This window comes from Ascaphus truei, chromosome 3 (genome assembly GCF_040206685.1).
Source record: "Ascaphus truei isolate aAscTru1 chromosome 3, aAscTru1.hap1, whole genome shotgun sequence".
In the NCBI taxonomy this organism is placed as follows: Eukaryota; Metazoa; Chordata; class Amphibia; order Anura; family Ascaphidae; genus Ascaphus; species Ascaphus truei.
In genome coordinates, this window is record NC_134485.1 from 6764382 (window position 1) to 6776368 (window position 11987).

General features: G+C 44.4%; 1 protein-coding gene across 2 annotated transcripts in view; it reads right to left on the reverse strand.

Moving 5' to 3' along the window:
* PDZK1 (PDZ domain containing 1) overlaps positions 1-11212 on the reverse strand; it is a 125328-nt gene extending 114116 nt beyond the window's left edge. Inside the window, exon 1 of one of the 2 annotated variants that reach the window (XM_075593564.1) lies at positions 11132-11212. The gene's annotated coding sequence lies outside the window, so the exon portion shown is untranslated. The remainder of the gene's footprint in view (positions 1-11131) is intronic. The other variant, XM_075593565.1, reaches the window with a different exon arrangement.
* Between the last annotated feature and the right edge of the window lie 775 nt (positions 11213-11987).

Here is an 11987-nt window from a genome sequence, read left to right on the forward strand (position 1 = left end):
CAACCCCACCCACTGAATGTTAATGAGCCAAGGGTACAAAGAAAAGATCTTTTTGTTCACAGACGCACCAGATTCAACCTCACCCACCCAGCGTACATCTGCGTTGCTCCAAAGGCGCACAGCCTTTGGCACAGCCAAAGGGCGTGAGCCGTTTGCTGCCGTTCGCTGATGTTAGTTGATGTTAAAGTGATGTTGAAGCTGCTCTATTTCTATCTGAAACACATAAGCCCTTTATCCCCTGTACCCAATTTTCCAACTTTATCTGTCCATGAAATGTCTATGAATTACCTGTATGACCCTGTTCTTTTATCGTAACCATGTATTTTTTATAACTCTGTGCCCAGGACATACTTGAAAACGAGAGGTATCTCTCAATGTATTACTTCCTGGTAAAACATTTTTATAAATAAATAAATAAAACACACTTACTCAGGCAGGGAAGGGGTGTCTGTCAGAGAGGCCTGAAATACACTTACTCAGGCAGGGAAGGGGTGTCTGTCAGAGAGGCCTGCAATACACTTACTCAGGCAGGGAAGGGGAGTCTGTCAGAGAGGCCTGCAATACACTTACTCAGGCAGGAAAGGGGTGTCTGTCAGAGAGGCCTGAAATACACTTACTCAGGCAGGGAAGGGGTGTCTGTCAGAGAGGCCTGCAATACACTTACTCAGGCAGGGAAGGGGTGTCTGTCAGAGAGGCCTGCAATACACTTACTCAGGCAGGGAAGGGGAGTCTGTCAGAGAGGCCTGCAATACGCTTACTCAGGCAGGGAAGGGGAGTCTGTCAGAGAGGCCTGCAATACGCTTACTCAGGCAGGGAAGGGGTGTCTGTCAGAGAGGCCTGCAATACGCTTACTCAGGCAGGGAAGGGGTGTCTGTCAGAGAGGCCTGCAATATATTTACTCAGGCAGGGAAGGGGTGTCTGTCAGAGAGGCCTGCAATATATTTACTCAGGCAGGGAAGGGGAGTCTATCAGAGAGGCCTGTGGTTAAAGCAGTGAAACCTTTGCCATGTCAGTCTCCTGCGCTGCATTACCTTCACTTGTTTCCTAACATACTATCCTGTACTTCTCTTTAGTCTCCCATACAGTACATAACTATCTGCTGCTTATTCTCTCACTCCTGCATGTCTACCCTGGTACTGTTTGTCTTTACAGCCTCAATCCTGCTGATCAGGATCTCACCTTCCTTCTGTCTGCCCCATAACTAGAGGTGTGCACATTTTGGGGGCACGGTTGGGATCCGCAGTGGAGCGTCCTGTACCTTTAGTCTGCAGATTTCAGCGGATCAATCTCAGAAAGGGCGATTCATGGTTTGCGGATTTTGTATTATTATTACACTCTGCTGATGCCACAGCCCGTTGATAGATTTGAGGAATCCAATCCGTGAATTCAGCGATCCGTCGGGGGATTTTAAAGAATCTGCCAACGAGTTGCTGAATCCGCGGATTTGATCCAATGGCAGTTTTTGAGTAATCCGCATGGATTAAAATCGACCAAATCCGTTTGCGGATTTTATACCGCGAAAGTGTAAAATGCGTGAAATTTCAGGAAACAGATTTTGGCGGGTTTGGGCGGATTTTCCCATTTCTACCTGTAACGGATTTTCTGGCCTAGCCTGACCCACCCAATCGGACATTGGCACCTGTGGTCTAACCAGTCCCCATTACTGTGTAGTGTCTGGTGGTGCACCTGTTGGCAACAGGACTCCTGAGTCTCCCGCATGATGTTGTGTGGGGATTGCCAACCCAGACAGGCAGCTGAGGTAGTGTACTTGAGTCCTACCTAGATCCAGTGCAGCGCCTCCACCTCATCAGGATCCCAGCGTCCGCTTGTGGATGGTCCTGGTGAGGAACTCCTCTGTGGTGCATCCCTCTGTGTAATTATTCCACGCTTACACATGAGGGTATGATTGAACAAGATCATCTTTATTGAGGTGAGGTGGGCCAGCTGCCCCTCACAGCGGTTGTGCTCAGCCGCTCATGCTCACCGCGCTTCCCTTTGAAAGGTATATCTTCCCAATTTGATGGATTCCTTATCTCCCCTCAGGGAGATATTCCCTGTGCCAGGTCCCTGGTCACAGTCTAGTGAGCCGCCTCCTCCCAAGTCTGTACTCAGACTTGCTCCTTACTCCAACATCTACAACCAACTTTGCAACCTCTAACTTTTGAGCAGTGCCATGCCTTATGTATCCTCTGGAGGCAGGCACAACTCTGACATCACTAAAAATGGATTCAGAGTATGTGGCTACTCCCATCCATACATAGGGCACCTCACCAGGGTGTGAGGGCAAACCTCCATGATTACTGCTGGCATGCCCATAACTTACCAGGCCTTACTGTCAGCAGGAGAGATGACTGTAGTCCATTTTACAGGATGGCTACATACCCATAACTATAGTTTGATATGTATTGCATCTCCACTCCTCCTCTCTGCTCCCATTAGCTTCTCTCCCCCCTAACCCTAACCCTTAACTCAAGATATAGTTCTCAAGCTCATCTCCTTTCACTCTTCCACCTTCTGCTACTTACGGAGTGCTTATTTCTCCATGGTCCCTTTCATATTTGTTACTGTTCTCGTCCACACCTCCATCTCTTCTAACAACCGCAACCTTCATAACCTCATATCTTTTCCCCACTCCTCACCATCCCAGTCCCTTTTTTCATGTGCCCTCTGCAATGCTTGCTCCTTCTCTATTAATACACTGTAGCTGTGCATGGTCTCCTCCTCACTTGCTCCCTAAGACTACGCTTATAGTGCCGGCGACGCGAAGGCGACGGTTACGTCAGGCTACGGTTGCCGGAAAAATCAAATTGAGATGATTTCCATCGATCGCGACCAAGTCGTTGCTCCGTCCATCCTAAATTGCAGGATAATGAATTAGTGGCAGTGCTACGAGCCCAGTACACATCTGTTATGGTAGTCAGAAGTACCAGAATGTAGGTCAGCATGACATCACTGTTAAAATCAATTAATTCTAGGCACAAATGCGGAGCGTCGGAAAATACACAGACCCGCCTCTGCTGGTAAGCACTGAAGCGGTGAATAGAACTGAATCCTGCTGTTAGTGATAAACAGTGATTAGACAGATGGGGAAGGAAAAGGTATACCCTATCAAATAAAAGACACAAATACCCAATGGTACATCCAATGTGAAAGAAAATACATTGTAAAATACTTAAATGTTTATACAGTATTCTCATGAGTAAGGGTCATTTAGTTAAACCCTTTGGCCAAAGCATTATAAGCCTCCAGCCACGTCACGGCATGACCAATAATCAGATCCTGACACTACCTGTGAAAACTCTAATTTACCTCTGCAGTGGAGGGAGAATGGCCTTAAAAGACCTGTCCTGCACAGGTAAATGGAAACACTTTCTACTTAAAAGTGGGGCTTAAACCCATGGAGGAGGGGCCTCCAACCTCAAAACAACTGTTACCAGCTGACAATTAATGACACAAATATATATACAGATGCAGCCACCAGTATTAGATCACTTGCCGTGGAAAATCTGGGGCAATCTCCCAATAAACTGCAACATTTCTATGAGATTTTTGCAGCTAGACTAATGGCCCATCGGATTAACACAGCGGGGGACTGAATGGGACTGCAGGGATCCCTGCTGTATTAATCCGATGGGCAATTAGGATCTCACAGTCATGTTGAGGCATTTACTGTGAGATGCCTTAGTTTTTACCCATGCAAGTGATCGGATACTGGTGGCTGCATCTGTATATGATGTGGTGGGTGATGGGGTTAGAGCCTGCAGGGTTTGTGTGTTTATAGGTGAAAGGGTTGGGGTGCTCAAACCCACGGTAATTCCATCCAATTGAATTAGCAATGAAATATTAACCCTGGAGATACCAGTGGGAGTGGGTAGGTAAATATAGACTTGTAAGCATCACAGTGACAGCAGTCAAAACTTAACTATAATAGTCTAAACCAATAAACCCCACTCACGTCATCTCCAGGGTTCTTCTGCTGGCGTGCCAGCCATAAAGGATCCAGAGTCCAGGTACATCCAAGAGAAAAAACGAATGGCGCACAGCCAGGGAGCCAGGTGTGGAATAAAAAACTTTTTCTTTATTGCAGCATGGTGAGAGACAAGTTCACCCCCTTGGGTCCCAGGGGGTGAACTTGTCTCTCACCATGCTGCAATAAAGAAAAAGTTTTTTATTCCACACCTGGCTCCCTAGCTGTGCGCCATTCGTTTTTTCTCTTTGTGTGTTTATATCCTATCAAATGTGTCCTACCCAAGATGGGACCTCTCAGGTAAGCATTGAGTGACTATCAGCGTCCGTATTACACGGATTGAAGGTTCTTAGTTATGGGAGAGCTGTTACCAAGAATATCCCTGTTAGGACCAGCGACGCTGATGGAGTGACGTCAGTGGGCTACCCGACGTATGTTTCGCATGGATGGCTTTCTCAAAGGTAATTGCCCAACCAACTTAGCTGCAGGTATTTATGTTCACAGGTCAAGGGGATGAGCCACATCGTTAAACCCTCAGTGACTGTGACTTGGGAATTATCCAGATTCTGAAGAGGTTACATGATAGTTAATGGATAGCTATTCAGGAAAAGGAGTCTGGATAAGTAGCAATTAATAATGACACATAGGCATTGCACATTAGAAGTAGCAGGCTCAAGATCGTACTGTTGATGTTAGGTATGGAATTAATATTTATGTCTGACTAGTGGGTCTGAGCTGACTGTGATGGTGAGGAGGTAACCAGGCTCACTAATAAAGGTCAAGCCCACTTGGTTACCCCAATCCATGTTTTGGGGTTCTAGAGTGTCAGCTCTTGGGCCTAACTGTTGTATATGTACTGCCATGCATTGTATGTAAAATATGCGACAATAAAGAATTTTTATGATTTTGACTTTCCAGGGGTGCCAGCAAGCAGAGATTGCAAGGCTATGAGTTTCAGGGTGGGTTTTGCAGAGAAAGTGTTGTCAGATTGTGTCTATGTAGCGGGTTTCAGAGTTGCTGGATACCCCAATAATGTAGCCGTGAATCAGGTCAGAATCTCACATACATATAGGCGCAATGCTCTGGTCAAAATCCTACCCTGAAAACGTTCTTCAGCTCACCGGCAGGAGTCCTTGCTTCAGCACAGACTATAAGGATAAAAGGGGCATAGGGATGCAAGGTATCCACAGAACAGTGCAGGGGTCCCAAGTATAAGGGGGGATGTCCAGTTAATTCCCAGGTTACCCAGAACCTGGTATAGGGGTTCAGGGGGTACTCCAGCTAAGTAATAAAGCTGTGAGGTTTTTTAAAATGTAAGTCAGGTTTGCAGAGTGTTAGGCATATGGCTAGTGGCAATAAAAAGTAAAAGTTCTCATTCTATCCCTAACACCAAAAAGACTTAGGCATTTAAGCCATGAAAAGTGTAAAAGTTCTTTGAATATTTGTAAGGTATAATGCTTTTTACACTGTTATAAGCTGAGACTTTCAAAGATGGTTCTCGGCGTTTGCTAGTGGGCAACCAGTTTGTGGTGCCACGGAGTCTGACCTAGGTCCGTTCTTCAAAGTCACAGGTGCTGCCAGAGGTGTTAGAGCTATTTGGGCAGGATGGTTAGGTTGCGTACCCTCATCTGGGAAATAATACCAGCCATCGTGGCCAGCATTTGCTTCCCAGACTTGGAGGCACCTAACCCAGCAGGTGGCTTCTGAATAACAAGTGGCTAGGGAGACAAACTCACGCATGCCCTCGTTGCATTCAGAAGATCCGCTTGCCCAGCTTTGGAAGACTGGCAGCCCTCTGATTGGCTGGTTGTAAAGCTCCCAGGCTCAGATTGGTTGTAGTATTTCATTTATGAATTTGAAGTACTATAAGAAACCCAGCAGCCAATCCAGTCCTCAGATTCTAAGCGCCAACAGCAGCGGCAAATTTGAACTGACCAAAAGATACTCTGTGAGAAATTGACGCGAGCCGGCTTCAGAAATTTCTAGGTGATAATTTTTCTAAGTTACACTTTTCTTGGCCAAGTTCTCAGAATACTTCGTACCGTTTGCGGCTGGAACTACAAGCCGAAAAGAGTACCAGGACGTTTGGTACTCGCTCCCAGTCAAGGGATTTCAGCACCTCCAGAGCGGAAAGAGCGGTGGCATCAGGAACTGCATGCTGATGGCTGGGTATTGCTGCTCGGGCATGGACTAGGACGGACAGGTACTGTATGTTGATTCTGTTATATAGGCAGCTCGTTAGATGGATGATTATGGGCAGATATGAAATTTAAATGGGAACACGTTTGTTGTACAGTAGTAGTCTGTGTCGATTGCCTAGTCTGCGCAACCATGGACAGGAGCACATGCGGGAGTTAGATAGCCAGGGTCCGGAGCACTGACAGCAGATATATGACCTTCAATAATGAATATATGCTTTGTGCTTTATCTCTCCATGCAGATTATATCTCAAATTCCCACTCACCCTCCTGCGACACCCAAGCATGAACCCCTCCCCACCCCCCCCCACTGCGCGCACTTAAAGCATGTGCATGCTTCATCCGGCTCTTTACAAGCAGTAACGGGTGAACGGGTGCCACGTGGGGCACAAATTCCCCCGCGGGCAGTCAGCGGACTGCCAACGGAGCGTCCCTGGGGAGCGGGTCGGAAACCGGAATCTTCATCTGTACTAGCAAGACTAATATTAAAAGGTTAATTTAGAGTTAGAAAATGCCATGCTTCAGGAAAATTACCTCAGAGCAGAAAGCATCAGCTAACCAAATACACTGCTCTCCACCTGTAACCTGTAACATCTTATTCCTGCTGACTGAAGTTTGCTATTGAATAATGCCTCAACAATAAAACTGGAACTACAAGAAACCTGTGGTGAAGACTATTTTTACACTAGAAGGATTTTATGGTATTTGAACAAAAGAAGATCATATATTTTCACCATCATTTAACCATGTGGATTAAGGGTGTGTAGATCAAAAATCCAACGGTACTAGCACTGGAGCAGCAGCCTGTCCCAGTCCTCTTTTTGAGGGACAGTTGTGTGACGGCGAAGGGGTACCCAGGCCAGTAAATAAAGGTACTATTCCCGGCTGTGTGCCCCTGAGCCATACTGGGGGATTGTGATTGTCAGCTCTTCAACCTAGTAATGGCAGTAACCATGCTTTTAATGTAAATGTCTGTGTGTCTCCCACCAGGTATAAGGTGGAGAGAATAATGGGATTTCTACTATGCAATTTATTTCTATAACAGTGTTTCCCTGTAACCGCGCAAAGGAAAAATGGTTTTAAAACCCAGCAAAAGCAGCACAGCGCATAAGCATTTAGCTAACTTCTGCTAGGAAGTTCCTAGAGCGCTGAGATTTGCTGTGGGCGCTGGAGTAATATCATAAAATAGGTTATAACGCAATTTGTATAAAGTTTCATAAATATTGATGAATGAAAGTCCCCCTATTTTAATAGTCCTAACATTATGGGCATAAGGGGATTTTCCTTCAGACGGGCAGAACGGAGGGAAACACTTAAGTTGTGAATTACTTTAGAAATGTTTGGCAGGAAATTCCTGAGAGGTGAGCAATGCATATGTAACTAGGGCTTCTAAGCCACCCCGCTGGTTTGGTTCCCCAATGTCTGGAAAAGCCCGTAGTTGAAAGCATTAGCCGACTACAGGTATGAAGTGGGGAGGGGTAATTCAAATATCTCCCATCTTAGCAAATGGCCCAGATATCCAAAATGTCGCTAGGAAAAGGTGCTTAGTCTGGTATGCTAAGCAGTAAAGGTGCCAGGTACACACATGCCTTTAGAAAACTATGAAGCCCTCTGCCAGGTTTTGCCAAGTAAGGGCAACTCTGGGATAGGTAGGGATATTATTCCCACGAACGAGATAGGGATTTTTACGGCATAAAAATTCCTACAGCTGATCGGGCGTAAAATTAATCTAAGCTGGATTTTTAAACTTTGCAACATTGTAACCCAAGTCAAGAGTTCGTAAGAACTAAGGAATCCAGAACCAATTCTACGGCAGTAGAATGAAGTAAGCAGCTGCGGAGGACAAACAGGGGTTTGCGAGAGGCGCCCCTATCTAAAGACTGTTTTCGTCTTTATTCGCGCATAACTCCCGCTCCTGGGAAATTGTGCCTAAAGACTATTTCTAAAGATTTCGTTTTGGAAATAGAAGATTTTGTTTTGCCCCGCCCCAGTAAGTGTATTTCAAGTGTTTTTTGCAAATAATCGTGTGTATGTTCATTCTGTAAATAGGAACATATGGGTATTAACCCTTGGAGTACTGAGTCTCCAAACCACAGAAAGGTACAGAATCTGCAATCTTCCAATATATTTTGGAGCTGACACCACTAAAATAATAACTTCTGTAATATTGATGGAGGAAAAGCAATGATGATACAGGCAGTGGGCTGGTCAATCCTTAGAGATACAGCGGAGCCTCTTCAAAGAAAAGACCCCGAGGTAAATCAAAAACCGGTGCCGTTTAGCCTCAAAGCTGCCTGATAGAAATATGGCTTTAAATGTATAGTTCGTTGCTCACGATACCCGGTCTGCAAGCTGCTCAGAATGCTCCGGTGGCCATCTTGCTTCCTCGTGGTGTCGGCGTGCTCCTATCCGGAAGTGACGTAAGTAGGGAGGGGATTGGTAACCGTGGTCACAGCACTCCACACAACCAACGCTTGAAAAAGTAAAAAACTTTATTTAAATGCTACAGTGAGCATACAAGCACCACTCTGACGCGTTTCGTCTATAGAAAGACTTTTTCAAAGAGTGAATATCCCCACGAATACCGGAACTTATATAGGAAATGACGCTTGTCAAAGGTACCTCCCTAATTGGCAAGGACCTCCCATTAAACTAATAATATTAAAGTCAAAACGTCATTCCCTCCTGGGAAATTGTGCCTAAAGACTATTTCTAAAGATTTCGTTTTGGAAATAGAAGATTTTGTTTTGCCCCGCCCCAGTAAGTGTATTTCAAGTGTTTTTTGCAAATAATCGTGTGTATGTTCATTCTGTAAATAAATTACAATTTATTTTATCTCTTGCTTTGCTCAATCAAAGGATCCGGGTATTTTTGTGTTAAAAGCATTGGTCACCCGTGACAGAGTGGTCAATGCCATAGAATATAAGGCCCTTGAGATTGCCGTTATGGGCATTATTTATGTGTCTTGCTGGTGGAGTGTTTATTCCGGACTGAGCCCACATGGTAAAAAAAACAGCATCTTAGTGTTGACACTGGGGTTTTCCCACATTTCATTCCACTGTCATAATTAGCCATGTAGCTAATACAACAAGTCTGACAGTTGATTAAAAACGTATTGGAAACTGCTTGGAATTATTCCAATTCCTGAATGTTTTCATGGGTAGCATGAGGAGACATGCTCTGCACTTACCACATCTAAAAGAGCCAACTGGTTTAGATGGAGCCAGGTGGAAATGGGGATATTGGAGAGGTGACTGTGGACAAGATGGTTCTTGAGATTGCGGGCACTGTGACTCACTAGTGTGGGGGATGGTTTAAGGACCTGTAATGGGGGACACACCTTTTCTCCTCACAATAATGTTTCAGGTCGTCCTCTTGTAGCAAGAGATGCCAGTGGTTCTTGAGGATATTATTGATATGGCTCCATTTGTTGTTGACGGTGCCATTAAATTTAATCACGTTGGCGTCATCATTGTTTGGATGTTAAGGATCTAAAAGCTGGTTTCTCAGAGTTGCTTTCGCGCGTTCAAAGGCTTCTTTGAGGAAATATTTGCTATAACCGTGCTCCAAGAAAATTGTGGTCATGGCAGCTGTCTGTGTAGTAAACTCAATTTCTGTAGTGCAATTCCGTAGGAATTGGCCAACAGGTATATTGTGTATTAGGTGAGGTGGATGATGAGTGTCGGCTCTGAGGATGCTACTGCATTAGTGGCGGTATTAGGGAGTCGTCGTCAGATTGACATATTTATCTTTATAAGTCGTGAGATCCAGAAAATTGAGGGAGTCAGTCTTAATTTCGCATGTGAGTTTGATATTGAGGGTGTTTGTATTCAGGAGTGTGATGAACTCGGGGAGGACGTGATTAGGTCTCGGGCTCAGGATAAGGAAATTGCAATTCCTATCTCGCCACCCATTAGGAGGAGTAAAGAAAAGCGAATAATTTAGCCACGATTTGCATTAATCGATCGGATAGTCAGAGCAAGAGTGATAACGCATCTAAAAAGCTGTTCCCATGTGATAACGGCTTACAGAACAGCAAAACATTCAAAATCTCTTGTAAAGTGCACTTTAAATTCGTTAAGTTCCATTTCGAAGCTTCTAGAATAAGCCCCATTGTCTGACATGCATATTAGTACTCAAAGAGGATTTTTAAAAATACACAGGAGAGAAGAAAATTGAAGTATATTCAGCTCCTGGGCCCTAAAACAATGGCTTACATTAAAATACTGGATTCAATATGGCACCATTGAATGCATTTCTTGCGCCACATTTTGGAATGCAGATAAAGCACACACAGTTTTTGGCGGACCTGACTACTGTAGGGTATAACCTTTTCAACTCAGAAAAATAGAGGTAAGACATAAGGGAGTTCCGATTTTAAATTTGAGAAATTGTCTGGTTATATGGACCAATTTTTAAAAGTGCTGTTTACCAAAATAACACCTTTTTTATGTGGCCCTGTGGACATGTTGAATTGAAAATGTTGATAGATGGCGCAGAATGGGGTAAAAACTCATCTGGCGGTCTTGTGGGCCACATTTGCTAAGCAGTGCTATACACCTCGAAGAGTTCGGTACTTTCCAGCACTAGAAGACCTCTTATTTAATGGAATATATTGTAAAATGTAACTTGTCTTTAAATTTTCGGGTGTATTGTTTGTCACATTGAGCCACTGAAGGATACAGATTTGCTGCTAGAGAAAACAACATCACTATGATAATTAGCGTTTTATTGAGCGACTTTAGCATAGACACAAATACCCTTACTCCACAGTTTAAGGTTAAATATATAAAATATTTATCACCAGATTTATTATATTTTGTCACATTTGCAGACACAGTATTCAATAAGCCACAGTATATCCCCCAGGACGTTAGCTGCCGATCACTCATACAGTACATGTCATTGTTTACGTCCCAGAGAGACGGGGGAGCAGGTATATATTATCAAGATGTTAATGTCTTACCTGGTGACCTGAAGCTGGATGGGTTTATGGTCTAGCTCTGTTGTAAGAAATAGAATTTTGCTTTGCTATGTGCATTTGACATTTCACTATTTGCAGTTTGCCCTCTGGGGATTAATTATTAATGTGCGAGATCAAGGTTCTCATGATTAGTTATTCTGTCCAGAACATGTTGGCGTGTCTAACATGACAGACACAGTATTCATTGCTTGCATATAGCTTGTCTTCTCACATTGCGGGTAAGGAGACCATTGTGTGAAGCTCAATAACTGCTTCAAGAGCTACAGTAACTGCTACAGGATATAGCCATTCAGGTATACTGGGTGTACTGAGATGTACTGTAGATAAGGTGGGGTGATAAAGCAGTGTTTGAAGACATGGAAGGGTAACAAAACGGTGACAAGGGACAGCATGGGGGGAGGGGGTGCTGTAGGGGTGGAAAGGTGTGGCTAAGAACATTTGCAGAGAAGCACGCAGGATAATTACAAACAATTCTGAGCACATATACCAGGATTCTCTAAGCACAGGGTTGCCAGGGGTAAAATAAGACTCTCAAATACCTAGGATTACACAGTGCTGGGGTTGTACTGTAAGTGTAACAATGGTACTGTGCTGATCCCCAACAGCAAAGTTTGTTGTGATGGTTTAAGTGTTGTGTTTATACCTGTTCTATTGTTCATAAAATTGTGATAACTACCCTGGTGTCGTGCAGGTTTGTCTGACATATGATCATGGGCTCAGCTGGTAAATACGCCCAGCACTAATGGGGAGTAGAGCTTAGGCCCCCGCATCAGCAGTTAGAGGTTAGTCTGCGGTTAGTTAACAGAGGGGTTACATGTCTAATGGCTTAGCACGACTT